The following is a 14,424-nucleotide window of genomic DNA, read 5'->3' on the forward strand; positions in this document are numbered from 1 at the left end:
ATATCTCATCTGAAAGACTGCACACCTGACAGTCCAGCACTCCCATCAGTACTGTGCTGGACTGACAGCCCTAGAATTTTGTGTTTAAGTAAATCTCTGGAGTGGGACTTGAATCCCAATCTGGAATGACTCAGAGGTGATAATGTGACCAATTGAGCCAAAGCAGATTAAATGTTTTCCAACAAAAGAAGTGGCATCATTGTACAAAATCCTGTGTTCAAGATTAGAGTTCACTTCACCATTTTACAGTGAAAGAAAGAACCTACATTTATATAGCACCTTTCATGACCTCAGGATGGCCCAAAATGCTTTACAGCCAATGAAGTACTTTGAAATGTAGTCACCATTGTAATGTAGGAAATATAGCAGCCAATTTGTGCACAGCAAACTCCCGCAAACAGCAATGATATTAACACCACGATAATCTATTTTAGTGATGTTGGCTAAGGGATAAATATTGGCCAGGACATTGGGGAGAAATCTCCTGCTCTTCCTCCAAGCCCATACGGCCCCCACCAGCACATCCAGGGAGACATCGCTGATGCAGGGCGCAGACTTTGCCCATGTTGGCTTCACATTAGCAGGTCTGTGGTTCTCCATGCCAATTTCAAACTGCTTTAACTTGGATGTTTGGACTGTCCCTTTAAATACTACAGTTGAATTCACATCATGTAAACATCATCACAGTCACTGATGCAAATTGGACCTGAAGTCGGGAAGTAAAATGTTAATAAAGTGCCTCCAGTGATGTACTATTGATAGACATGCTGCACTTATGCCCACATTGCTCAAACGCCATCAACCTAGGCACCAGAAACAACAACGGCAATCTCAGCCCTGTTTACCCTGCAAAGTCCTTCTTACTAACATCTGGGGGCTGGTGCCAAAATTGGGAGAGCTGTCTCACAGACTAGTCAAGCAACAGCCTGACATAGTCATCCTCACAGAATCATACCTTCCAGACAATGTCTCAGACACCACTATCACCGTCCCTGTCCTGTCCCACCGGCAGGACAGACCAAGCAGAGGTGGTGGCACAGTGGTATACAGTCAGGAGGGAGTTGCTCTAGGAGTCCTCAACATTGACTCCATACCTCATGAAGTCTCATGGCATCACGTCAAACATGGGCAAGGAAACCTCCTGCTGATTACCACGTACCGCCCTCCCTCGGCTCCATCTTGAGCGCCAAGAAGGGAGCACTGAGGGTGGTAAGGGCAAAGAATGTACTCTGGGTGGGAAACTTCAATGTCCATCACCAAAAGTGGCTCCGTAGCACCACTACTGACCGAGCTGGTCAAGTCCTAAAGGACATAGCTGCTAGACTGGGTCTGCAGCAGGTGGTGAGGGAACCAACAAGAGTGAAAAACATACTTGACCTCATCCTCACCAACCTGCATGCCGCAGATGCATCTGTCCAAGACGGTATCGGTAGGAGTGACCACCGCACATTCACTGTGCAGACCAAGTCCCACCTTCACATTGAAGATACCCTCACTACCATCACGCTAAATGGGATAGATTTCAAACAGATCTAGCACCTCAAGACCAAGCACCTGTAAGGCGCTGTGGGCCATCAGCAGCAGCAGAATTGTACTCGAATACAATCTGTAACCTCATGGCCTGGCATATTCCCCACTCTGCCATTACCATCAAGCCAGGGGTTCAACCCTGGTTCAATGAAGTGTGCAGGAGAGCATGCCAGGAGCTGCACCAGGCATACCTAAAAATGAGGTGTCAACCTGGTGAAGCTAAAACACAGGGCTGCTTGCTTGCAAAAGAGCGTAAGCAGCAAGTGTTAGACAGGGCTAAATGACTCCACAACCTACAGATCAGATCTAAGCTCTGCAGTCCTGCCACATCCAGTCATGAATGATGGTGGACAATTAACTCACTGGAGGAGGAGGCTCCACAAATATCCCCATCCTCAATGATGAAGGAGCCCAGCACAGCAGTGCAAAAGATAAGGCTGAAGCATTTGCTACATTTTTCAGCCAGAAGTGCCGAGTGGATGATCCATCTCAGCCTCCTCTGGAGGTCCCAGCATCACAGATGCCAGTCCTCAGCCAGTTCAATTCATTCCACATGATATCAAGAAATGGCGGAAGGCACTGGATAGTACAAAAGGCTATGGGCCCTGGCCGTATTCTGGCAACAGTACTGAAAACTTGTGCTCCAGAACTTGCCACGCCCCATGCCAAGCTGTTCCAGTACAAATACAACACTGGCAACTACCTGGCTATGTGGAAAATTGCCCAGGTATGTCCTGTGCATGAAAGACAGAACAAATCCAACCCGGCCAATTATCAGTCCACTCTCTATCATCAGTAGTGATGGAAGGGGTCATCAAGCTATCAAGCGGCACTTGCTTAGCAATAGCCTGCTCACTGATGCCCAATTTGAGTTGTGCCAGGGCCACTCAGCTCCTGAACTCATTACAGCCTTGGTTCAAACATGGACAAAAGAGCTGAACTCCCAAGGTGAGGTGAGAGAGACTGCCCTTGGCATCAAGACCGCATTTGATTGAGATTGGCATCAAGGAGCCCTAGCAAATCTGGAGTCAATGGGAATCAGGGAGAAAACTCTCCACTGGTTGGAGTCATGCCTAGCACAAGGGAAGATAGTTGTGATGTTGGAGGTCAGTCATCTCAGCTCCAGGACATCACTGCAGGGGACCTCAGGGTAGTGTCCTTGACCCAACCATCTTCAGCTGCTTCATCAATGACCTTCCTTCCATCATAAGGTTCACTGATAATTGCACAATGTTCAGCACCATTCGTGACTCCTCAGATACTGAAGCGGTCCATGTCCAAATTCAGTAAGACCAGGACAATATCCAGGCTTGGGCTGACAAGTGGCAAGTAACATTCACGCCACACAAGTGCCAGGCAATGACCATCTCCAACAAGAGAGAATCTAACCAGCATTCAATGGTATTATGATCACTGAATCCCCCATTATCAACATCCTGGGGGTTACCATTGACCAGAAACAGAACTAGACTAGCCATACAAATACTGTGGCTACAAGAACAAGTCAGAGGCTAGGATTGCTGCGGTGAGTAACTCACCTCCTGACTCCCCAGAGCTTGTCCACCATCTACAAGGCACAAGTCAGGAGTGTGATGCAATACTCCCCACTTGCCTGGATGAGTGCAGCTCCCACAACACTCAAGAAGCTCAATGCCATCCAGGACAAAGCAGTCCGCTTGATTGGCACCACATCCACAAACTCACTCCACCACCAATGCACAGTGGCAACAGTGTGTACCATCTACAAGATGCACCGCAGGAATTTACCAAGCCTCTTTAGACAGCACCTTCCAAACCCATGACTACTACCATCTGGAAGGACAATGGCAGTAGATAGATGGCAACACCACCACCTGGAAGTTCCCCTCCAAGTCACTCAACAACCTGACTTGGAAACATACCGCGGTTCCTTCACTGTCGCTGGGTCAAAATCCTGGAACTCCCTTCCTAACAGCACTGTGGGTGTACCTACACCACGTGGACTGTGGCGGTGCAAGAAGGAAGCTCACCACCACCTTCTCAAGGGCAAGTAGGAATGGGCAATAAATGATGGCCCAGCCAGCAAAGCCCACATCCCGTGAATGATTTTTAAAAAATGCTACCTGACAGCAACCCCCACCCTACTCCTTGTGCAACTGCAATTTAACATATAGTCCATTACGTCCTCAGCACAGAAACAGGCCATTCAGCGCAACAGCTATACGTTGGTGTTTATGTCCCACCAGAGACTCCTCCCCCTCTTCATCTTACCCCTTCAACATAGCTTCCCCTGAGCTATTCACCTCATCTCCTCCTTGTAGCAGTGAATTCCACAGTCCCTTCATCTTAGCCTAGGAATGCACAAGCATTATGATTATATGGGTCACTTAGATACCTTGGAGTCCAGAGGACTTCATCTATAATTTAAATCCATATTCCTATTAATTTCCATGCCCCTCTAGCTACAGATGCTAATGAAATTCAAGTAGGACAAACCAGTGAGCAAGAAGCATGAATGGAAATAGAACTGCTTTTGTCTGGGCTTCAAGGATTCATTGCAAAGTTCCCGCTACTGTACTCAATATTAGTATGAACGCATCCCATCCTAAGCAACATAATATAAAAACTGTGGAACACTAATATTATGTTACAATATCATTTGTACATATTGTCTCAAAAATGAGCTACAACAACTTGCATTTATATAGCACCTTTAATGCAATAAAAGGTCTTAAGGCATTTTCACAGCAGCACTATCAGAAAAAAAATTGACATTGAGCCACACATTAGGACACGTGATAAACCTTACTCAAATAGGTAGGTTTTAAAGAGTGCCTTAGCAGTGGAGAGAGAGGCGGTGAGGTTAAGGGAGGAAATTCGAAACCTTAGGATCTAGATCGCTGATGGTGTGGCCATAATGGAGCAGTTGAAACCAGGGATGTTCAAGAAGCCAGAATTGAAGGAGTGCAGCTATCTCAGATAACTGTACAACAGGAGGTTATATAGATAGGGAGTTGTGATGTTGTGCAGGCATTCGAAAACAAGATTGAGGATTCTCAAATCGAGGCTTGGCTGGACCAGGAGCCAATATAAGTGAAGGGAGGAAAAGAGAGTTCTGCTATGGGCAGCAAATATTTGCAAGTTCTCATGTTTACAGACGATGCGAGGTAGGCCTTCCAGAAGAGCACTGAAATAGTCGAATCTCGAGGTTACAAATGCTTAGGTGAGGGCTTCATCTGCTAATATGCAAAGATAATGGCAGTCACAAATGCAGCTATAAAACAGTTCTCCCATGGCAGCATGGAATGAGAAAGCCAATTTGGTTCACCAGATAATTCCTTCCACAGATCCTCTATGACATACTCTCTGCCCCAATTATTTAAACTTCTGTGAGAAAAATCATAAATATTCCCTGAAGGTTTTCATGCAAAATCTGGACTATTAGTTTGTTCTCACATCTCCACAATTCAAGCTTGACCACTTGTTCTCCAACTAAACATTTATCACACAAACTGCCCTCAACCAAGCACTTGTGTACATTCTTCATACCCAGTCACCTCTCCCTCACTCTCACTCTCTCTCTTCATCTGTTATCTCTAAGCCAAACATTGGTGCCCTTAATGCTGAAAATCTTTCCAGATTGTCTCCCACCATTAAAGTAGGTGAGGGAATAAAAACATGGTGGGTTCCCAAATTTCATAGTTTACGTTTAGCTTTTCCACCATTGCTATCGATTCCTGCAGCTTGGGGCTTCCAAACCATGAACAAGTTATTCCTTATTTGAAGAGTTTCATGAATGCTGAGCTTTACAAGATGGTTATGTTTTGAAATGTACCTTAAACTCAAAGTAAAACAGACAATTCTGGATAAGCACTTCAGCTCGGAGACATGCCCATGTGATCTGCTTGCCACGGGGTGAGAAACTCAAATAGAAACCTGTTGAAGTTGGGTGGCGCTTTTAGCACCTTTTCGCAGTGTCTCGCAAGAGAAGGACAGCTGCTGATGAAGAAACAAAGGAGCTTCTGCTGAGGGAAAGCAGGGTGAACTGTTTCATGTTCACAACCAAGCAAATTGCTTGTGAGAGTTCAGTTTCTGTTCAAAAAAAAGGGAACAGAACAGATAGGGCTCTTGAAGACTTAGGTAATTTGGAGCTGTCAAGGTGTGCCTTGCTGATGATAATTGGACCTGGAAAACTCAAACAGGGAGTGGAATGATTGTTGAAGGGCACTGCAAGTTTCAACAGGGGAGGAGTGAACCTCTGTTAGAGAGCTAGGAGTGACTGCTGGACTTGTGACGAAACTATAATAAGTTTCATAATATTGTTGTGATTTATTGTAAAGTAGGTTTAAAGGGGTGAGTATGGATGATTCTGTCTATGTGTGATTTAATTGAATTGGAGTCAGCTAGACTGTAAACGTGAAGTTATAAAAATGATTCAGGTGTAGAAGGATACTTGAAATGATAGTGAGTATACATGGATGAGGTCTTAGCATATAACACGTGAAGGAAATTTTGTATTTTTAGATAAGTGAAGGAGTTGTTGGGATTTCAAAGGGATGGTAGGATGTTCACAACTGGTAAGATAAGCAAGGCCAAGCGGTGGCCGGGATTTTCCATGCCCACCGCGTCAGGCATGTTCGGTGACGTGAGTGGACAATATGGCGCGATCAGTTTCACACCGGCGGGAAACCAATTCGCGATCGTCCGCTCAGCCATCGGAAGTTGGGAATCTCATTGTAGTACATCAACATATCATTATTAGGCCTGCCTGCCGGAATCGTCCCTCCCCCGGCTGGATCATCTGCCCACGTCGGCGGGAAAACACGCTGGTGTAGAACACGTCTTGACAAGTGTAATGTGCAGAAGTCGGGACTTACCCGCCAGGGCCTTGCCCACATCACGGACTTCCGAAGAGCAGGAGATGCTGGAGCCCAACGGCAATGGCACACTGGAGTAACATCCATGGCATGCTGGTTGGATTCTCATGGACATGGCTCTAAGGAAGTTGGAAAGTCACCATTGATGCTCACAACGGATGATGGTTGAAGGGGTAGGAGAGGAAGGTCTAGGATCGGCTGGGAGAGGAAGAGGCGTCGGGGCACCCCCCCTCCCTCCACACCCCCACCCTCCCCACATCCTAGGTTGGGAGTAGGGAGGAATGGTGTCGGGGAGGTGAAGTTGGGAGTGGAGAAATGAAGGTGTTGGGAGGGTGAGGTTGGGCGGGGAGGGAGAACGAGGGAAGGAGGGAGTAACAGGGGAGAAGATGACAACTAGGGAGGTAGGTGTAAGGGGGTATGTAAGATGTAAGGGAAGGAATGCAGACAGGGGAAGGAGTGCAGAGAGAGGAGGTGTCCAGGGGAGGAAGGAGTGGGAGGGGCGGGGTATCCGGGGAGGAAGGAGTGTGGAGAGGGGAGGGTGTCCGGGGGGTGGGGGGGTGGGTGCGGACAGGGAGGGTGCCTGGGAGAAGGAAGGGGTGCAGAGAGGGGAGGGAGAACGGGTGGAGGAAGAAGTAAGAGTAGAGGAAGGATTCAGGAAGGGGGTAGAAGTAAGGCTGGAGGTAGGAGATGGGAGGTGGGAGGGACTAAGGGTGGTGGAGGAGGTAAGGGTGGAAGAAGGGATCGCGAAGCTGGGGGGACTAAGTGGTGGGGGGGAGTCTGGAAGGATTGGAGAACTGGGTGGGTGGGGGAAGGGGTGCGAAAGCGGGAAGGGGTGCGAAGGGGGGAAGGGGTGCAGAGGGGGCAAAGGATGCAATGGGGAAGCAGTGCAGAGGGGACGATGTGCAGGTGAACGTGCATGGGAGGAGTTGGAAAGATCCATATCTGCTTCCTGGGGAGCGAACTGGGCGTGGTATGGAGGAAGGGTGAAAATGACTGAGGGCACAGTGAGGCGGTAGGATGGGAAGGTGAGGGTTCGATGATAGCAATAGAAGGGATAGCGAGGGTGGTTGGTGGGGACCCGGAGGCAGACACAGACCCGGGGGGTGGGAAGGAGGAGGTCGGGGAGGTGAATGTGGATGGGAGTGGGATTTTCAGGAAAGAAGGGAATGTGCACGTACACCTGGACACCCCCTAAGGAAAAGGGTTGTGGCTGGTAGGTCACGCAGGGGAGGTGGAAGGTGATGCCGGAGCAGAGTCAAAAGCAGGAGAGAGAGAGACACTCACAGTTGTGTTGAGGGAGGGATGATGTGGTGCAGGGTCCTCAGGCGGGTGTTCACTGCCAACCTTACCATGGAATGTTTGTGTGGTGAGCGGAGCCATGGACAGGATGAGGACGCGAGCTCAAGAAGACTTAAGCCTGATGGAGATGTGAGGGTGTGTGTGAGAGTTAGTGGTGTTGTCCCTTGAGGTGTGAGATCCCTGTGGATGTGTAATGGATGTGAGTGTGTGTGTTGAGAGTGATGAGAAGAGTGAGTTACCCTGGCGAAATGAGTGAGACCACTCATCCTGTAGCAGCACTGAGTGGCTGTCCTCTTTTGCAGGGCATTGGCACTGACCATTGCTGCCACCGCTTGCCATGTTGGATTGGTGATGTTGCTGCCCGTCATGCGGCCAGAGCGGGGGGTAGAGGACATCACAGCGGGCCTCCACGGCATCCAAATGGCATTCCGGTGACACGTCATTAAACCTGGGGGCTGCAGTCTTTCTGCCTTTCGTGGACATCTTCCCTGCAGCAGTTGTGGCTGGAAGCATTGAGATGTGTACACGCAGCTGGACTTTACTTATAGCACCCAGCGTGATGAAGCGGCGAGGTGATGGTGTGGCAGGCGAATGAGAGTCCGCCCGCCATGGAAACGGCATATGTCCTGGGAATGCATAAGTAATGTGATAGGTTTGGGACAATATGGCTTGAAAACCTGCCATCGCGGCCGGTGGGCAAACATCATTTTACTCGCTCACTACCGCACTTAGAGCAAATCTGGGATGATTCCACCCAGTGTGTGTATTTTTCCCAAAAGGAAAGACGTCATATTGGCAACATGAAACATTTTTATATTATGGGAAAAGTAAGTTTGCAAAGACATATGGAACAACGGAATTTACAGATTAAAGAGAGAAACACATACAAAGGGGAATGAAAGGCCACGTAAGATCCTACAGATGTGTGTGAAACAGCCTTTAAGAAGCCTCTATCCATTTTTGCAAAAGTCTGCTGTGTCCAGTAATTAAGGTTGGAGAAAATCCTTTGGAATTCCACTGTTGAGTGGGTGCTGTGGTAAACTTGCAGGCTTGCTATTTAAATTAAAAATCAATTTTGGACTGGTGCCTTAAAGGGGATGCATATTTGAGAGTTAGGTTAATTAAGAATTTTCGGATTTGTTATAGTATTAAGTAACAAGTATATGCTTGAAATCTTTTCTGTTGCTAATAAATGTTTTAATTTAATTTTTTTAAATCTCTAAATGCCTTAGTGAACTCATTACTTCTGAATTCAATGCACACATCTTCTCGTAAGAAATGCATATTGCATAAACGTTGTGATAGCATGGCCAAATTTCCCTTGTGGATTTGGTCTGCCTGGCACACACCACTTGCCATATCATAACAGATTGTTCTTGTAATGCTACATATCTACCAGAAGTGTGGCGTTGTGTAAAAGCGTTTTGTAAGACATATTTGGCTGTGTTAGTTAGTCAATGTGAATTTAGTTTAGTTTAATGTACTGGTTGCCTGTTAATTAATATTTAATCGAAGGTGGTTTTAGTTTGTTTGTTACAGGAAAGTCTTTAAAAAATGAAATCTTGCCCACCAGATTATTTCCGTCGATTGCTGGGAAATTTCTCTTTTTAAAAGTTATTGGTCTCTATGGGGTTCGTAACAAGAGTTTTTGCTTCTTATTGAGGCTGTTTGGCCAGAGTTGGATCTCCCATTGTTCAGTGTGTTCTGCATTTATGGCACGCACACTCACCATTGACTCACCAAACTTGTTTGCAGAAACCAGTGACACCTAGGAATTGGAAGGTAGGTGTCAATTCAGATAAAAATTACTAGAACTATGGATAATGAATGCCATTCAGCCCATCTTCACTTGTCTGTCAAGAAAGATGCACTCAGTGCTCCCTTGTAGCATATAATTGAAGATTGGCTTTCTGATGTTATATTGCTAACTTATGACTCTAACTTGTGCTTTTCTTTGATACCCACTTCCATCATTTTTTCTCATTCATTCATGGGATATGGGCTTTGCTGGCTAGGCCAACATTATTGCCCATCCCTAATTGGCCTTGAGAAGGTGGTGGTGAGCTGCCTTCTTGAGCCGCTGCACTCCATGTGGTGTAGGTAGACCCACAGTGCTGCTAGCGAGGGAGTTCCAGGATTTTGACCCCAGCGACAGTGAAGGAACGGCAATATATTTCCAAGTCACGACGGTGAGTCACTTAGAGGGGTACTTCTAGGTGGTGGTGTTCCCATCTATCTGCTGCCCTTGTCCTTCTAGATAGTAGTTGTTGTGGGCTTGGAAGATGCTGTCTAAGAAGTCTTGGTGAGTTTCTGCAGTGCATCTTGTAGATGATACACACTGCTGCTACTGTGCGTTGGTGGTGGAGAGAGTAGATGTTTGCGGATGTGGTGCCAATCAAGCAGGCTGCTTTGTCCTGGATGGTGTCAAGCTTCTTGAGTGTTGTGGGAGCTGCACTTATCCAGGCAAGTGAAGAGTATTCCATCACATTCCTGACTTGTGCCTTGTAGATGGTAGTTAGCCTTCGGGGAGTCAGGAGGTGAGTTACTCGCTGCAGGATTCCTAGCCTCTAACCTGCTCTTGTAGCCACAGTATTTATATGGCTTGTCCAGTTCAGTTTCTGATCAATGGTAACCCCTAGAATGTTGATAGTGGGAGATTCAGCAATGGTATTGTCATTAAATATCAGTGGGCGATGGTTAGATTCTCTCTTCTTGTAGATGGCCATTGCCTGGCACTTTTGTGATGCAAATATTGCTTACCACTTCTCAGTCCAAGCCTGGATATTGTCCAGCTCTTACAGCATTTGAACATGGCCTGCTTCAGTAAGCGAGGAGTCGCAAATGATGCTGAACATTGTGCAATCATCAGCGTACATCCCCACTTCTGACCTTATGATAGAAGGAAGGTCATTGATGAAGCAGCTGAAGATGGTTGGGCTGAGGACACTATCCTGAGGAACTCATGCAGTGATGTCCTGGAACAGAGATGATTGACCTCCAACAACCATAACCATCTTCCTTTGTGCTAGGTATGATTCCAACCAGCAGAGAATTCATTGCAGGGTTGTTTTTTTGCCGCTCAGCCCACTCCTCCTCCTCCAACTTTTCCCCTTCTGCCCAACCCCTGAGTTAACAAAACAAAAACTCAGCAGGTCTGGCAGCATCGGCGGAGAAGAAAAGAGTTGACGTTTCGAGTCCTCATGACCCTTCAGCAGAACAACACAGTTAACAACACTTGCTGGAATACATTTCAAAAGGCAGCAGTCATCCTCGGATACTTTGTCCAAGTAGCATTCTCATGCCCACTTCTTTCTTGTGCTGTTGATGTTGGTCACTGTTAATAATAAAATTGCTGACAGGATGAGTGATTCCACAACCCCCACTAAGTGACAGGGATATCAGCCATTCCTTCTGCTCCATGTATGAACCATATTCAGTAGCCACACGAGGCTGGTTTGGATTTCATCTGTTTAGAAAACATTGATACTATGCCTTGCCGATTGGCTGCAGATGATTAAAACAGCCCCACTGTGTTCATTTTCCAAAATCAATTCCCTTAAATGAGGCCAGCAAAATGGGCGAACAAATCTTCCTGGTCACATAATGGCTGTCAGGAAATTAATGGTGTGTGGGTGAATGAGACCAAGAGCCAATAGTGTGCACTGCAAATGCTGGGAAGAAACAATCTTTTTGCGGTGAGCAGCCTCATTGCAAATCATCTTGACAAAACAATTTGAGGGAGGGCAGTTGTGTTGTGTTGTGAGGTGACCTAGAGTTCCCAAGAACACAGAGCGCTGTGAATCTTATAAATTTAAGGCCACAACGGTGTCATACAATATCATTGTCAGAAGGACTAGCTAATGCATGTTGTGCATCCTAACACTAATCCAAGTGGCATATTAAAGGAAGAGCACATAATACCCGATAAGAATATGCTACTAATTTTGAAGCAAAGGAGGGAAAATCTATCCATCTATCAAGGTGAGACAGGGAGATGGGAAGAACCGTTGCACTGATCACTGGTGAATGCAACATTGTCTAATAGATATATAACAAGATGAATTGACAGCCTTTTTTTGTGCTATGACTGGAAATCCGGAATAATCTGTTGCCTGCCAGTTTCTCAAGCAAGAAACATACTGGAGCAGTCATAGCACAAAAAAAGGCTGTCAATTCATCTTGTTGAAGAATTATCCACTACTATTAATATTACCATTACATGGCTGTTTATTAATTTTCCCCTGTGACTAACCAATTGTTCCTTGGCACCTTTGGGTATTGTTGGTTACTGTCACTGTCCTTGTCTACATCACAGGCATCCAATGTTATATAAATACTGGACAATGTTGCATTCACCAGTGATCAGAGCAACTGTTCTTCCCATCTCCCTGTCTCACCTTGATAAATGATAGATTTTCCCTCTTTTGCTTCATTCTTCCCATCTAATGGTGGGATGGCCATCCTCTGGAATCTACATTCCAGAAACCTTCTCGGTTCTTGTATGTAACATCAGGATAGGAGTAGGCCATTCAGCCCCTCATCCCTGTTCCATGATTCAATCGGATCAGGTTGAGTATCAACCAGCAGACCTTATCAACACATACCAATGGTAGATAGCAACAGCGGGAGAGATTCCTGGTCATCCATCTTATGGAAAGAACATTGGAGAACCTGCTGTCACTATTCATAGCTCCAGACTGCAATCTACATGCAAAAAGTGTATGTTGCCACAGCAACTTGGACTCCCCGAGTTTACTGTGACACACCACATCCAGCGTCAAAAATCTATCTATCTCAGTCATGCAAACTTCAATTGATAGCCCCTTAGAAAAAAAAATTCCATAGTCTTCTGGGAGCATGAATTCCACATTTCCACTATACTTTGTGCAAAAAATGCTTCCTGATTTCACTCCTAACTAGTTTTTCTGTGTATACCAATTATAATTATAAAGACCTTGATTAGATCATGCCTCTATTGTCTAAACGCAAGGGTATACAAACCAAGCTTATGCGACTTGTCCTCATAATTAATCTTATAAGCCTTATTTGCCTTTACCCATGCTCTGGCGCAAATCAACGTAACTGAGCAGCGACGGCAGTAGAACCTAGGACCTTCCTCATCTATTTTACACATTACCTTAATCAGCTTAGAGGACCTTGTAGATTTGCTGAGTTAAAAGAAGAGGCTCAAGAAATAATGGAAATCTGAAATTAAGAACAGGGAACCCTGGAGAGCTGGAACAAGTGGTTTGGTTACAAACAAGTGGAGTGTCACAGCGATCAGTGCTGGAGCCTCAGCTATTTATGATCTATATTAATGACTTTGATGAAGGGACCAATTGTATGGTATGACGATACGAAGATAGGTGGGAAAGCAATTTGTGAGGAGGATACAGAAGTCTGCGAAGGGATATAGGTTGGTTAAGTGAGTGGGCAAAATGTGGCAGTTGGAGTATAATATGGGAAAATGTGAGGTTGTCCACTTTGGCAGGAAGAATAGAAAAGCAGGGTATTATTTAAATGGAGAGAGACTATAGAATGCTGTGGTACAGAGGGACCTGGGTGTCCTTGTACATGAATCACAAAAAGTCAGCATGCAGGTACAGCAAGTAATTAAAAAGGCAAATGGAATGTTGGCCTTTATTGCAAGAGGGATGGAGTATAAAATTAGAGAGGTCTTGCTACAACTGTACAGGGTATTGGTGAGACCACATCTAGTATACTGTGTGCTGTTTTGGTCACTTTACTTAAGGAGGGACATACTTGCATTGGAGGCAGTTCAGAGAAGATTCACTAGGGTGATTCCTGGGATGAAGGTGTTGTTTTATGAGGAAAGGTTGAGCAGGTTGGACTTGTATTCATTGGAGTTTAGAAGAATGCGAGGCGATCTTATTGAAATGTGCAAGATTCTGAGGGGGCTTGACAGGGTAGGTGCTGAGAAAATGCTTCCCCTTGTGGGGGAATCTAGAACGAGGGTGCACAGTTTCAAAATAAGGGGTCTCCCATGTAAGATGGAGATGAGGAGGAATTTGTTCTCTCAAAGGTTTGTTAATGTTTGGAGGCTGGGACGTTGAATACATTCAAGACTAAGTTAGACAGATTTTTGATTGACAAGGGATCAAGGGTTATAGGAGACGGGCAGGAAAGTGAGTTACGGTCACATCAGATCAGACATGATCTTATTGACTGGTGAAGCAGGCTCGAGGGCCCAAATGGCCTTCCCCACTCCTATTTCTTATGTTCTTATGTTTTTAAATGTGAGGCTTTATAAGTTTTTTGTTTCGAGACTGTGTCTTTAATTTAGGGTAAAATGGAGGAATGCTACCTGTTCAGAATTGTGTTGACAACAAGCCTGAGAGGCTTGGTTGTTAAAGGTTAAAGGGGGCCCCTAGGATGTTTTACAGGGAAGAAGCTGCAAGATACTCACACCTGTAAACAATGACCAGAGCAGCTGTGCTGACAGTGGATAGCCTGTTAGTCTCCAAGTTCCTGGGAGGTGTTAGGAATGTCAGGGCTTGAAGCAGTTATACCCTAATCTGTGTTGTATGATGTGCTGGATACCATTGTAATGTAAAGGTGCTCAGCAGAGCAAGGATTAATGTGGGACTGGAGAATAGTACCCTCCACAGAATGATGCATAGGGTCACATGGTAACAGACTGAGAGAACAGGCTAGAAAGAACACTCTGGAACCGGCTTGCATAGAGGTAACAGCACCATGCATGACAGTAACCTGGAAT

General features: G+C 45.8%; 1 protein-coding gene across 1 annotated transcript in view; it reads left to right on the top strand.

Moving 5' to 3' along the window:
• cmc2 (C-x(9)-C motif containing 2) overlaps positions 1-14,424 on the top strand; it is an 88,663-nt gene that overhangs the window by 3,948 nt on the left and 70,291 nt on the right. The window lies entirely within an intron of this gene.

This window comes from Cetorhinus maximus, chromosome 6, assembly GCF_964194155.1.
Source record: "Cetorhinus maximus chromosome 6, sCetMax3.hap1.1, whole genome shotgun sequence".
Taxonomy (NCBI): Eukaryota; Metazoa; Chordata; class Chondrichthyes; order Lamniformes; family Cetorhinidae; genus Cetorhinus; species Cetorhinus maximus.